General features: G+C 37.6%; 1 long non-coding RNA gene across 3 annotated transcripts in view; it reads left to right on the top strand.

Moving 5' to 3' along the window:
* Positions 1–15345, top strand: part of LOC128316011 (uncharacterized) — a 134717-nt gene that overhangs the window by 104340 nt on the left and 15032 nt on the right. For all 3 annotated transcript variants that reach the window (XR_008299337.1, XR_008299338.1, XR_008299339.1), the window contains one exon: positions 4224–4420. This is a non-coding gene — a long non-coding RNA (uncharacterized LOC128316011). The remainder of the gene's footprint in view (positions 1–4223; positions 4421–15345) is intronic.

Raw genomic sequence — 15345 nt, 5'->3', positions numbered from 1 at the left:
GCAAGTTCTGTGATAAAAAGAACAAGATAGTAATTTCAAGATGTATTTCCTATACGACTCTGCTTTTGTGACTTTATCGATCCCAACATTATCTGTACTCTTTTCCTTCTAGTTTTGGGATATCAGATGAGAAGGAGTTATTTTAACTATCTCTTGGAAAATAACATCGATGAACTATTTTCGTCCAGTGCAGCATAAATTGTTTTTGTCCACAGTGGATTCCACCCAAAGAAGGCAGACTCTGATTACTGGTTATTAAGCTTTTTTCCCCTGGCCATATGCCTGAATGGAAACGTGGCAGATTTTCCTTTGGGTTTCAACAAAGTGTTTTCTCAAACCGCAATGAAACGAGCTGATTGAAATGTCATAATAACAGTGGTGGTAGTAGATTGTTGCTACTTCTTGATAAAACAGAGAAATGGGGCTATTTGAAATCAGGGTAACTTTTGAGTGAAAGGATAAGACTTGGAAACCAAATATCAAATATGCTGGCTAATAATGAAGACCATTTGCTTGTTTGGAATTTCTGCAGATAGGCTATATTAATTAGTTTCTCATCTCCTGAGACATATAAGAAACACCTCAGAATGAAGAAGAAAATGCCAGAGCAGCACTTGTGTCGGGTGATGTTTGTGTTGGCTGTACTTATGTAGGACGAAAATGTCTTTTTTCTCTTGTTTAGTAGCATTCCCGACACATTTGGGGTGATATCTAATAGGACTGGTCATCAGCCCAAAAATGCATAAAGGAGAATGCATTAGCCACAATTTGTCTTTATAATGCTCTCTTCACTTATTCTGGCACAAGATATGGATATATTCTAAAGAAGATCACCTTGCTAGAAGTGCTGATCACAATGCTCTCATTAGTCATCCTGAGTCACTGAAGTGGACACTTTAATTAGTGATATGATGTAATTGTTGTATTCTCAAGTCTGAAGCCAAAAGAGTGTAAGATTCATGAGGGGTTTTCGATAAAATATATTTAAAATCAAAGTCTTAGTCTTGGGCCTCATGTAAACTGAAAGTAAAATCGAGATATATTATTTGATCAAGTGCCACGAATTTTGGACAAAGGTCATTTTTTTTTTTTTACCTCAACATATAGGATTAATTCTGTATGTTATTTTTTCATTTGTTACCCCCCCCATGTATGTCGGCCATTTATAGTTGTTTTTTTAAATTGTGATAAAATATTCCTCACATAAAAATACACCATTTTAAGTATTTTTAAGTGTGCAGTTCTGTGGCATTAAGTACATTAACATTGCTATGCAACCATACCACCATATATTTCTAGAAAAATTTTGTTATGCCAAACTGACACTCTGTATCTAATAAACGGTAACTTCCCATTCCCCTTTCCTCTCAACCCCTAGCAACAACCACTATTCTTCTTTATGTCTCTGAATTTGGCTAGTCTTGGTATCTCATGTAAATGGAATCATATAATATTTGTCCTTTTATGTTATAAATTCTTTTTTAAGCAGCTGGTTTTATATAGTCATCACAATTCAAATAAGGAAGAGATCAATAATGCCAACTTACTTTCATGGATAAGAGAGCTGATCCCTAAACGTTAGCCAATTTGTTCTACTGACTTCTAGCCCCAAAAAACATTATATCCAGTTTAAGATACTTCATTAAAACACTATTTTGTACTTCTAATCACTTTTATGATATTTGTTCTAAGAAAGTCTTTATTTTTTTAAATTTATTTATTTTGAGGGAGAGAAGGAGAGAAAGCATGCATAGGGGAGGGCCATAGAGAGAGGGAGAGAGAGAATTTCAATCAGGCTCTGCACTGTCAGTGCAGCTCTCAGATATGGGGCTCTCAAACCCATGAGCCGTGATATCATAACCTGAGCTGAAATCAAGAGTTGGTTGCTTAACCAACTGAGCCACCCAGGTGCCCCAAGGAAGTCTTTAAAACCTCTCTCCCATCATCTCTCTACTGGTCCTATATTTAGCTTTCACAAAATGAGTTGATATTAATTATAATGATAATGAAGATAGCTAATATTTATTGTGTGCTTCCTGTTTGACAAACTTAATGCTGTTATATATGTATTGATCTCATTTAGTTTATGCAACATTTTATAAGGTAGATAATCCAATTATTCCCATTTATAGGTGAGAAACTGAGGCATGAAAGATGAGGTTGCCTCCACTGGGTTGTGCAGCTAGTAAATGTAGAGCCAGGACACTGAATACCACTACCTGGTCGATATGTAATAAATAAAAATCAACATTTTAAAATGAACTGGATTTGGGAAGTCTATTAAAATTAAGGAAAGCTATGAAATTTCCGTTTTTTTACTTTTTCAATTATTTTATTTTCATTGGCAATTCAATTCCTTCATACACAAATGATCACCCAATTAGCAGAATCAAGGATAATGCTAAATTGGTTAAATAATAGACATTGCAGTAACATTCTCCTGTACAAAATACTTTTAAAAAGGATGGTCTTTGATTCCTTTCTCTGTATATCTGTAAATGTTATTACACATATGTTAGGCATTAAGTAAATTAGTGACAATAAGACATATGAGAGATGGGTAATACCAAGTTAACCACCAACCTAGGTAGACCAATGCTCTGATGATGCTTTTATCCTATAGGAATTTCAAGTTCTATATTTTAAGTCCACATTGTTTGATACATCAGCAGCACCTATCAGGCTAGGATTTTCTGTTGACTTTATACTGGTTCTAGTCGTGATTTGCTCTGCAATAGAAACTGAGTCTTTCTTCTGTATCTCAGTCCTATGGTTCTTTCAATCACATCTAACAGTCCTAATAGGATGGATCAGTGGAATAACTACCAGTCAGGAGAGCATGGCTGAATAATTCCCAGTCAGGAGGTTATGGGTTATTCAAGTGATTGACAATATTTTTTGATAATGAGTCAGGTAATGGCTTTGTTCTGTCTTCCACGTCATAGCAATCAGCAATTAGAATTCCATTAGTCATTTCCTCTCTGATAGCTTAACTCCATACACAGCATCCCCAAATATTCACCAGAGATGCATCCTGTATAACAGGTAGTTGGAATGGCTGTTGCTGCAGGACAACAAATGATCTTTGAATTTGGAGAAACAGTCTTTTAACCTCTAATATTGAGGTAAATTTTTTTCCCTTTCTGTAAACATTGCTTTAAGACTGGATCATTTCAGGGCCAGAGGGGAGACATGGTGTTTACTCCTAGGTTCTCCAGAAATTAGCCTAATGCCTAAAATAGATCATTATTGGATAGAACTTTTAGATTCTCAGCTTCTACTGCCTACTTTCATTCTATTACTCATGGTTATGTCACCTGTCTCTACCCCCATGCATGCTTCCATCTCCTGCTTTGTAATTACTTTCTTCAAAATATTCTTGCCTGATGATTACATCCCCCACTTACTCGTCATAAGTTTTATATAATGTATATATTGTTTGTAATGTGTCATTTTCCTTTATATTGTTACATTGTAAACATGCTGTGTTAAAATATGTTAAATTGGTTTAAACAAGTTTCCTTTTTAGATGCCTTTAATTTAGCTCAGATTGGTCTAAATCCATGAAGAACCATATATTAAACACTCTTGAATAGCTTCTATGAAAAGAAACTTAATTTATGATGTTTAGTATTATACATTATACAGTTTCTTTATTTTTCGCTCAGTTCATCATGCTGTGAAAATTCATGAATATTTAACTATTAAATGAAATGCAAAATTTTCATTATCATTTTATTGAAAACTTGACATCTTAAAATACCATACATACCATTAGTATTCTAATGCATTGTCACCTTATTGAAAAATGCTGCTAAAAAACAATACAGCCATTCAGAAAAAAAAATTTTGTCCGCCCAAGGCTATTAACTATAGTTCTACACATACATTAGTGACAAATAAGTGAAGCAGCCAATGCTCACAAAAGATGTCACTAAAATGCTAGGAAACAACTGTAACCATAGAAACCATCTCACACTGCAATCTGAACATCTTTTGTCAGTGTGTGACTAGAAATGAGATGCTTAAAATCATTAGACTATCAAAAAATCTGAACATCTCTCCATTGAAATTTACATATTTAAATATTTTGAAACCTGCAAAAACTTCAACATGATACTTCTATAAAATATTGTTTCAGCTCCTAGCCCTCAACTATCAGTTTAGATATAACAACAAAAATTATACATGAAGACTTACAATTTTTCCCCCTCTATCTTTAGGCTATATGCATTGTCTAAGGAGCCTAAACAAACACCCTGGAGAACAGAGGTTAGCTCTGAGGGCTGTCTACCCTCCTGCTCTAAATCTTCACAATGGTGCCATTCTTCACCTTTCCTTTCTCCTTTGAACAATCACTGGCTTAAATTGTACCTGCTCCAGCAAGACAGGTTTGCAGGTTTCATAAGCCTTCATGACAGTAAGTACAAAATTGTCTTAGATAATGAGATATTTAAATAAAGGATTTGACAAACCAGTGTAGGAGAGCGTGAGTTTGGATGAATGTTGAACAGCCTTTGCAACCTTGGCTATGGAACTGACTTTTTCCCCTTGTCTTCATCTTCTCAGAAACTCCTGAAAGGTCTGGTTATTTAGCTGAATGATCTGTGTTTAAAGGGCAGTAGAAGCCATTTTCCCTGAAACCTCCATTTGAAACTAAAGGTTAAGAAGCTTCTTTAGCAGCCTGGATTATTGAGACTTTACTGCTTCTAAATCACTCTCTACCCGCTTCAGTCATCATTCTAAAAACATTTATGAAGCACCCATAATGTGTAGGCACCATTCTAGGCACATGGGGCAGACACATCAGTGAGCAAAGCAATGTTGCCTGCCTTATGGAGCTTGCATTTTAGCACTTGGAGACAGAAAATAAACAACAGAACAAATACTAAATTTATAGTATGGTCTATAGACTTGGTATTTTTTGAGTGCCTACTTCATGCCAGCCACCATTCTAGGCTTTTCAGATCCAGCACTGGACAAGATAGGCACAGCCTCTGCTCTCCTGGAGCTTTCATTCTGAAAGAATCTTAAGGAAGGATTTAGTAAATACATGAATACATAGATAACATACTTAATCTTTGAGGCTTTATCATTGGGATCATCCAGGGCAGCTCCAGCTATCTATATTATAGGCAATCAACATGACACAAATAAGTTCCATGGAACAATTCTTTGTGGTTGACCATGTATCTAAAATATGGTGTCCAATTTTCTGTTCATTTCTTCTCATTAGACTTATTTTTCAGATTTCTAATTCCTCTTCTCTATAGAAAATGAAAACCCTATCCTTTATGAATGGTTTCTATTTTCCCACTGCCAAATAACAATGGTCTTCTTCCATAAATCTCTATAAATGAAGCTTACCAAAGATTTAATAATACATAATGCATGAAATACATGTTGATATATGTATACAGACAGTCCCTGACTTAAAACGGTTTGACTTAATGATTTTTTGACTTTATGATGAGGTCAAAGTGATATGAATTTAGTAGAAACTGGAGTCTGGATTTTGCTCTTTTCCTGGGCTAGTGAGATGTAGTGAGATCCTCTCTCATGGTGCTGGACAGCGGCAGGAGCTGTAGCTCCAGGTCAGCCTCATAATCATGAGCATAAGCAACTGATACACTTATATGCATTCTATACCCATAAAATCATTCTGTTTTTCACTTTCAGTACAGTATTTGATGAGTCACATGAGATATTCAACACTTTATTATTAGATGATTTTGCTCAACTGTTGAGTAATGTAAGTGTTCTGAACATGTTTAAGGTAGGCTAGGGTAAGCTATGGTGTTCAGTAGGTTAAGTATATTAAATGCATTTTTGACTTAGTATTTTCAACTTATGATGGGGTTATCAAGACATAACTCCATTGTAAGATATGTAAATGTGAAATACATGCATATACACACAGTTTTTTGAATACTTATTATGTGCTGGGCATCATGTTAAAAATATCATTCACATTCTCAGGGGCACCTGGGTAGCTCAGTTGGTTGAGTGTCTGACTTTGGCTCAGGTCATGATCTCACAGCTTGTGAGTTCGAGCCCCATGTCAGGCTCTGTGCTGACAGCTCAGAGCCTGGAGCCTGCTTCGGATTCTGTGTCTCCCTCTCTCTCTCTCTCTCTCTCTGCCCCTAACCCACTCACGTTCTGTCTCTGTCTCTCTCAAAAATAAATAGACATTAAAAAAAATTTAAAAAAATATCCATATTCTCATTTAAATATTAAAAGAGCTTGTGAAGGTGGGCATTATGATCATCATTTTCTGTGGGAGGGAAACCAAGGACTAGAACAGTATAGTAACTGGACAAAGGATACATAGCTAGTGACTAGTATTGCTAAGACTTCAACATGAACGCATCAGACTTTGGTCTATGATTTCAACCATGATTATTGAGTCAAGGAGAAAGACAGACTGTGCTTCCCCCCACCCACCCACCATGTGCCCCAAAGGGACTCTCCGGAAGGACATAGCCTGCACTTTATCATAGTGGTCCTGGAGCTTCTTCAACTCTCCTGTGGGTGGCTCCTGTCTACTCACTGCATTCCTGCATCTTCTCCACACAGCCGCATGGTCTCCACTAACCACAGTGTCCAGGATGTTCCTTCACAGCTGTGTATGCAGGGGTGGCATTAGGAATCAGACCAAAGGAGAAGGGTTTCTTGTGATTGCTTAATAATGACCTTCTGTACACAAATGTTTAGAAATCTTAAAGTTGTAAAGGACCATGAAGATATCTAACTCCCTCATTTTACTGATGACTAAATGGAGATTTAGAGTTGACATGAATTGCCCAATTACTTCATTAGCTAATTAGCATCAAAGCCAGGTCTGAACCCAGGAATTCTATCTCTTTTAATAGTAGACTGGCTCCTACACATATCTGTTGTGTGTATGTGTGCCCATAAATGTGCAGATAACCAGTACAGACATACACACACGTGTGCATTCTGTATATATTGAGAGTTACCCATATGTTTAAATTTTATTTCCAGTTTAAATTTTACTCTGGAATATCAATTTTGTTTCTTGCCTAATTTTTGTTATGATTCTTTAAACTGCATCTGTAATGTCACAAGCAACCTTGATTCATGGGAGGGCACTGAGGGAGGAACTAGAGAAATGATGTGAGTCTCACTCATCAAGCCTCCATCTCTCTCCACCTCCACAGTACCTCCCACAGAGCCCACAGTGTAGTTACACTTTGTACCATTCCAAACCCCTATGCCAAGTATGAATTTCATTAGTATTTTACGAACAATATATTTTATATATGCATACATGTGTATGTATACATAGAATATTTACATCCAATAAGAAGGCCCACACATGAAATTTTCTTTTTCTTTAAAAGTGTAAATGTGTTACAAAATAGTTACTCTACCTTTTTAGATAATAGAGAAGATGATGCCTCTGAATTTTAAAAGGTCTTTAATGATAAATGAACAAATGAATAAAAATTTAATAAAAATGGCACAGCACCTTGATCTTTGCCATGGTAAGTCAAGCGTGAGAGCTTTGATTCCAATCCTCAATCACTCGAATGATATTGAATCTAACACATAAGTGATTTCTGTCCACACTGCAATGTAATATCCAGCTGTTTGCTTTTCTTCCGGGACCCTGCTGCCCACCCCATCTGAAACTGAGGGGAGGAAGCACTATTAATCATTCTTTTGCTCATTATTGAACTGGATTCTTCTCAGAGCCACTGGCCCCCCAGGGCATGGGGGAACCTGCTTAGGCGGACCACCCAGGATTCCTTAGAAAAGTGGTCATTCTGAATGCAGGTGGTTGGTCTCCTGCTCAGGTTTCTGTTAAGACCCATTAACTTTGTCTTGATGGGCACTTAAGAGTATTAACTCCTTCATTTCCAAGGCATCTAGGCACTAAAGTTTTTGAATGTTCCAGGAGAATTATTGCTACTCAGACTCAGGGCACCAGCAGCTCTAGTTCTGATGAGAGAACACCACCCCAGGAAAATTACAGACTAAGGATCCAAATCCGAGCCAAGAAATCCCAGCAGGTACCTCTTAGAAAACTGGGAAGTGTTCTGTATTATGGAATTGAAGATAGAAGTGTTTTTCAGGGTGCTTGGGAAGATTCCTTTGGTATCTCAATGGCTCCCTCCATTAGTTTTCCAGTGGTTGAAAATTTACCATGACAGCTTTATTCCTTTCTATCTAAGATTTTGCCACCTGTAAAAATGCAAATACCCTTGGAAGAATCAGCATATTAAGCTTTATGAATGAAAAGAACATTTAAATGAGAGAGCTGATCAGATTCATCCTAAGTACAAGCTTTGATAGAAGCTGGTGACAATACTAAGAGAGGGGGATGGAGTAAAGACAGGTGGAGGTGCCAACAACAAGAGGAAAGGAAGAAGGAAGCGAGATGGGATTTGCTGAAAACACTTGTCATTGTTAATAAAGGCTATCAATTCAAGGATTGTAGGAGAAAAAGAAAGGCAGAGGGATGAATGGGGGGTGGTGAATGGGAGAGGAGTGAGTGTGTGTAGGAGTCAGAAACTAGTGAGAGACTGGTAAGACAAAAGGTTGATTTACTTTAAATGCAAACATTGGGCAAAAAGAGATGATCATCTTTGTAGATCAGATACTATGAGAGAGCAAAGAAGTTGATGTCATCATAGTAAATTGGTTTGCAGTACAGATAGAAATCAATAGTTCTCTTTTAAAGTCATCCAATTCCTGGGGTGCCTGAAGGGCTCAGTTGGTTGAACATCCAATTCTTGATTTCAGCACAGGTCTTGATCCTAGGGTTGTGGGATTGAGCCTCACATCAGGTTCTGCACTGAGTATAGAACCTGCTTAAAATTCCCCCTTTCTCCCTCTGCCCCTCTGCTCCTCTCCCCCACTCATGCTCTCTCTCTCTAAAATAAAAAAAAAAAAATTAAAATCATCCAATTTCTTTGTTGGTATCTTTTACTTTTCTCCACTAAAGTCTTTAAGGATGCACATAAAGCATGGATACTTAGTAAATATTTGTTGAATTGAATTGAAACCGAAATGCTTTTTAACAACTTTTTCTTAAATTTTTTTTTCAACGTTTATTTATTTTTGGGACAGAGAGAGACAGAGCATGAACGGGGGAGGGGCAGAGAGAGAGGGAGACACAGAATCGGAAACAGGCTCCAGGCTCTGAGCCATCAGCCCAGAGCCTGACGCGGGGCTCGAACTCACGGACCGCGAGATCGTGACCTGGCTGAAGTCGGACGCTTAACTGACTGCGCCACCCAGGCGCCTCTAACAACTTTTTCTTAAATCTACTCAGACAATATCACTACCCTGACAAATAGGCCCTGGGACCTCTGAATCCAGAATTGAATAAAAAAAAGAGAAGCTCTTTACACTGGGTTAAACCGCCTCTCAGATGTCCGTGCTCTCTCCCTTACACCGAGCATGGTTGCCATTGCAGGAGAGGAAAAATACCTTTTATTCTACCTTTTTAAGTTCTTGCTGGGGCCCTGTTAACAAAGAACATATTAAGAGAAAAGCATACAAATTTATTTAATGTAACTTTTATGTGACATGTGAGTCTCCCTCCATAAGGAAATGATAAGCCAAAGAAGCAATGAAGCCTGATTGGTGTTTTTTTTTTTTTTTTTTTTTGCTGGGCCTTGTGAACCTTGGAGAGTTATAGAAAATGTGATAGGACCAAAAAGGCTATGAGCTAAGAGTAGTAAACTGGAGAAAACTTTTGAGGCCCGTGCATCTAAATTCCTTTTGACATCCCTCTGTCTTCAGAGATAAGGTTGCTCTTTTCCTCTGAATATAGGAAAGGCACCTCTCACATGAGGATCTTATAACCTGCTTCATAGGAAGGTCAGAAAATCTTTCAGGTGCTTTCTGTTTCTCAAATTCCTTCACCTTGAAATATTCAATATGCCAAGGTGTCATATTTGGGGGTGGCCTGTACTGAATCCCGTTACCATTTTCTGTACAATTTTTCTACTTCTCACTTATGAATATCTACATATCTGCTGTGTCACATGAAGCCCTGTCTCTTCTGGTTTTCACATTTGCTTTTCAGATTTAATGTCTTCTGTTAGACTTTTTTCAACTGATAAAAACTAATTTTTCAGCACTGAGCTCTGTACTTTCCTTTGAACTTCCATACAACAGTCCTGAATGCAATACCTTAACATATGCAGAATAGGACTTAGACTGATACAGAAAGATCTGACAGATAGTGTCTAGATGGTGGGGAGAAGACGTGGATGCTAATTCCATAGTAACTGTTGAAATGGTAATGTAAAATGTGCCAGGATCTATCTCTAAATTATGATTCTAAGCTCTAAATTATGGTTCTAGTGTAACCCTTAGGAATGATTCCAAAAACTCTAGGGACAAATGGTCATAGCTCTTATTTATTTATTTATTTTCCAGTAAGATGTGTATTTCTCTTTTGTGTCCACTCTTGGAAGTTTATACAGTTCACTTGAGGTATGGGTCTGAATTTTGTATCCAATCAGGATAAATCAGGGATTTGGTTCCTGTGATGCTTACACACTATAGTTATTAATGAGCCCTACAGAGTGCTGATTTCTACCAGCCAAATCCTGTCACCAGCTCCTTGGAGAGAAGATGGTCATCCTGGTGAGAGGGAAGATGGAGGGAGAATGGTTAAGCTTACCTAAGAATACCCAGGTTCATCCTGGATCATCCCAGAGTTTTTGCTTTTAGAGCTTAAGCTCTTCCATTCCCATCCATATGTCCCTCCAAGTCCCTCACAACCCCAGACACACTGAATCACAGATAATCTAATTAGCCATTCCTTCAAGGGCTTGAAATACCTGTTATATGGATATGTCCTCCAGTTGTTGGACAATTTTTCCTTCTCAACCCCTGTAAGATCTTCTTACATCCTTTTTCTTGACAATAAAGCCATCCATCCAGTTTCCAAGAGAGGTTCCAGTTCTACCCACCTTCACTATTTCTGAAGATGGGAGGGTGGAGGTAAGTTTTATGGCTCAGAGGTGAATTATCCTCTTAAGAATTTTCAAGGAGATTTTTCAGCATCTCTTCTCACTACAGCATAGAAAAAGGTCCAATTTTCAGTAAGCCATCCTTCTACTTTAGGTATCTCCAAGGGTAATTTTGTTAGTACCACCTTGAAATCTTTTTGGTGGCACTTGAGTATACATCAAATTTAAAGTGCTTCTGGAGGCATGGTGTGAGGCAGGGTTTCTCAATTTTAGAGGCTCTTAAAAGAATGGCTGATAGAGTTTTTTAGTTGGAAAATACATAGAGATTATCCAATTCAGTGCAGCAATTAGACATCAGAGTGTTTTCAGTTTCCTCTCTCATGTCATATATCACTAATAAAACATAGAGCTCTTTCTTGATGGACCTTTATTCAACCCCACAATCCTTTCCAATTTAACACTCCAGGAAGACATTCCTAATTGATCAGACTTGATAAGCAATATGAAACCTATTTCCTCTGCACATTTAGCTTGATCTTTTTTTGGCATATTATAGAGAGAGGGAGGAAAGGAGAGTGGAAAAGAGGGAGCTACAGAAGGAAGGAAGGAATGGAGGGAAGGATGGAGGGTGACTGTCTTGCTGGAGTCATATAAGTTTTTTTGGTATCATTGAGAGTATAATTTGTGCTATGCCAACCTTTAATATTTTCATTAATTAATGCTAATTAATAGTTTTTGCTTCACAGAGCTCTCTTTATAGAATTAATTCTCCTTAGAAAGCATCCCTATGAAATAAGTTATAGCATTGTATAATGTAGAGGATCTGAACCTCATTAGAATGAGGGACTTTGTAGCCTTTTAATTTCCAAGCAACTTCTGTATCACTGAGAGCAGAGCTAATAATCCCACAGACTCACAAGCTGAGAAGTGATAGTGTGATTGCGTTGCAGTTTTTAATATTTATGAGTGCCTAACTGTCAAATGGACTCAAATCTAAACTTTCTGCTGTCACTCTCAACAGGGAGGCTGAAAGCAGGTCAAGTGTGTGGGATCATCCTTCAGTTATTTTGGAATTAATGGTCCACTTAGGTTGGATCTACATAATGCCACATCAACTCATTGAAAATGAAAAATTAGGTCAATCACCTAGCTATTTTGATACCCAGTGAAAAGTCATCAATGTGTCCATTCTGAGCTTTAGGCATAAATCATTAAAATCTTATTTGTGGTATGGATAGACAACAAATACTAGTAGGTTCTATGACCCAGTAATGATACATGATATTTAATGAGTACATTTTATATGCCAGGCCCAATGCTAAACACTAGTACTTTAAATATATTATTTTATTTAACATTCACAACAACCCTCTATACTATTTTCCTTGTTTCAGAAATGAGCAATCAAAAACATAGTTATCTTTCTTTTTTATTAAGATATGGATTATATATTGGGGACCTGGGTTGCTCAGTTGGTTAAGTGCCTGACTTCTGATCAGGTCATGATCTCATGGTTTATGGGTTCCAGCCCCGCATCGGGCTCTGTGCTGACAGCTCAGAGCCTGGAGCCTGCTTCGGATTCTGTGTCTCCCTCTCTTTCTGCCCCTCCCCCACTTGTGCTCTTTCTCCGTCTCTCAAAAATAAATAAATGTAAAAAAAATTTTTAAAAATATATGTATTATATATTTAATAAAAGCAAATATTCTTTCATTCTGTGGTCAATTATAAGTCTAAGGAGTTTCTGTTAAAGGTGGATCAAATAATAGGGTCTTAGTATAAACTGCCATTGTTTTGGTTTCTAAAATTCTTCAGAATAAAAAGTGAATTTAGAAAAACACCTTGGATATCTGGAATGTTGAGGCCTTTCAGGAGAATTGAAACCTTGGTGGGATTAGGACTTTTTATCTTCAGTCTTCCATTTCCTGATACCTCATAATGGGTTGAGGTCACAGTAACAGAATTGAGACCCTGTTCCAACCTAGTTCCAACCTAGAGGAACTGTGTCATGTTGGTACCAAGGAAAGATACTGAAACAATCTGGAATTCTGTTTGCCAAGATCATCCATAAAAAAGTACATGATCCAGGAAAGTTGTGCTACTTATTGCCAACCATTCAACATTAAAAAAAATGTTTACTTATTTTTGAGAGAGAGAGAGAGAGAGAGAGAGCACAAGCAGCGGAGGGACAGAGAGAGAGGGAGACACAGAATCTGAAGCAGGCTCCAGCCTCTGAGCTGTCAGCACAGAGCCCCACACAAGGCTCAGACTCAGGAACCGCAAGATCATGACCTGAGCCAAAGTTGGATGCTTAACCGACTGAGCCACCCAGGCGCCCCATCAACATTTTTTATACACATGAAATGGCTCAAGTAAACAGGGAGAGAAGACTTGAAAGGAAAAAGTAGTCAAAATAGTCAATCAACAAATAATTTAAAAGGAAGGACATGGAAGGGAGATATGAAAGTACTATAATTTTGCCTTGGTGATGATAGAGGAGGTGATAGGGCAATTGTGGGTATGCATACGAGTTTCGAATCATGTAGTTAATTCCCTCTTTTACCTCATCCAGTTGCTTCCTTGAGTTAGTAATAAAGTTCTCACAGATGAGGCTCCCTCCAAAGTTTGGAGCTCAGATAATAGCTAAGTACATGTCTCCCCTTTCCCACCTGTATACTTTGGACATAGATCTACATGCCAAGTTTCTTCCTGGTCAGGACATGGGGACAGTGCTCTGAGTAGAGACTTGTAGCAGATAAGGCATATATGAGATGGCATATAAAGTCATCTTTCTAGGCCTGTGCCTTGTACAGGGGGGTGAGGATAGTGGTAAGTGTATGTGCATGTGCATGTGTGGAAAAATTCTTAAGGGCAGAAGATGCAATTAAAAGAGAAGAAAGAATAGACATGCAGCATAGGGAAAGGAAAATATCATAGGAAGCAGAAACTAGAAAAGACATTGAAGGTGACATTGAAGTTGATATCTAAGAAATGTTTGACTGGCAAAATTGTTTGGTCAGGGTAAACGATATTTGGCCAGGGTTAACAATGTTTGACCAGGGGAAATAAGGCAAAAGCCTTATTTTCCTTTCCAGTTCAAACCCAACATCCTAGCAGTCTGAGATGCAAAAGGTACTGCCTGTAGTATGGGCTTGTTCAGAGTTTTGGGAAATCTTATCTTCCAATTGTGTAGCATGGAAGAGTCAGGGGTCAAAATTTAACAGCATAAAAAAATGATGAATACAAACACAGATGTTTAAAACTCAGGTGCAGATTATTATATTGATGCCCACTGATCATCCTACAAATTAGAGAGGGCTGCTGACTCTAGCCTGTTCAAAGAATTGTACCTCAGCAGTTAGTTTGTCTCAGATTTAGCCCCTGGCTAATGGAAAGGAACAGACAGGAAGTACAAGTAAGTTATTAAATAAAAATGTTTCTAGTGCTTTTTCACTTAAAAGGTAGCTCAGTGATCTATAAATTGACTGAACTTGGCTTGGTTTCACTTTGCCAGATATTGTCATCATCTTTGACTCACTGATGCTATACGAACCTGCAGGTTTTCCATCATGGGTACATGTTCTTTTGGTGGAGATAGATGTTCTTTTTTGGTACTCTTCATCAGCTGCCTTTTCTCCAGCCTTTCTTTCTGCTCACTATTTTTCTAGGCATGAAGTTCAACCACTGGAGATTTCACTGACATCTAACTGCAATCATAGTCTTTGGAGGATGGAAATAATTAAACTAGATTATATTCACATTTCATATCTTTTTATAACTTCATATACTTTAATACACCCACAGCGACAGGTAAAAGTAAGTCAAGATTTCCATAAAGAGACATTTCACCTTGTGTCTAATTGAAAATGCAAAATAAGAAGTGAATCTTAGAGATGAAACCACATTGGAACAGAGGCTTTGGCATATGAATGAGTTTGTGCCTCAGAAAAAATGCATTTTATTTTTGTTGGGAGGAAGAAAAGGAATGGATATTTACTAGTCATGTGAACTTGGACAAATCTCTTAATATTCTGGGCTTGAGTTTTCCCATCTGTGAAGTGAGGAGATTGGATTAGATCATTTTGGTATTTCCTCTAGTTTTCAAATTTCATGAATTTGGATCTGGAAATCATAAAAACATTCTACATAAGAGGTGAGTGCAATGGGAGGGAGCAAAGTTTTCAGAAGATGCCCCAACTTAATTTGTGATTTAAAATTTTCCTTGTTCTGTTACAGTTATTGGAATATCCATGTCTAAGAGGAACAGAATCACTCTCCCTTGGACAGAACTTGATAAAGTTTTTATTCTTTATATTAGTTCCCTAAGCAGCATTATATATGACATGTGAGAAAATTTTAGCTTTCTCTGTTTCACAATCATGTTTTCCTAAGG

This window comes from Acinonyx jubatus, chromosome B3 (genome assembly GCF_027475565.1).
Source record: "Acinonyx jubatus isolate Ajub_Pintada_27869175 chromosome B3, VMU_Ajub_asm_v1.0, whole genome shotgun sequence".
Lineage (NCBI taxonomy): Eukaryota > Metazoa > Chordata > Mammalia > Carnivora > Felidae > Acinonyx > Acinonyx jubatus.
This window is presented reverse-complemented; position numbering and strand designations above follow the sequence as displayed.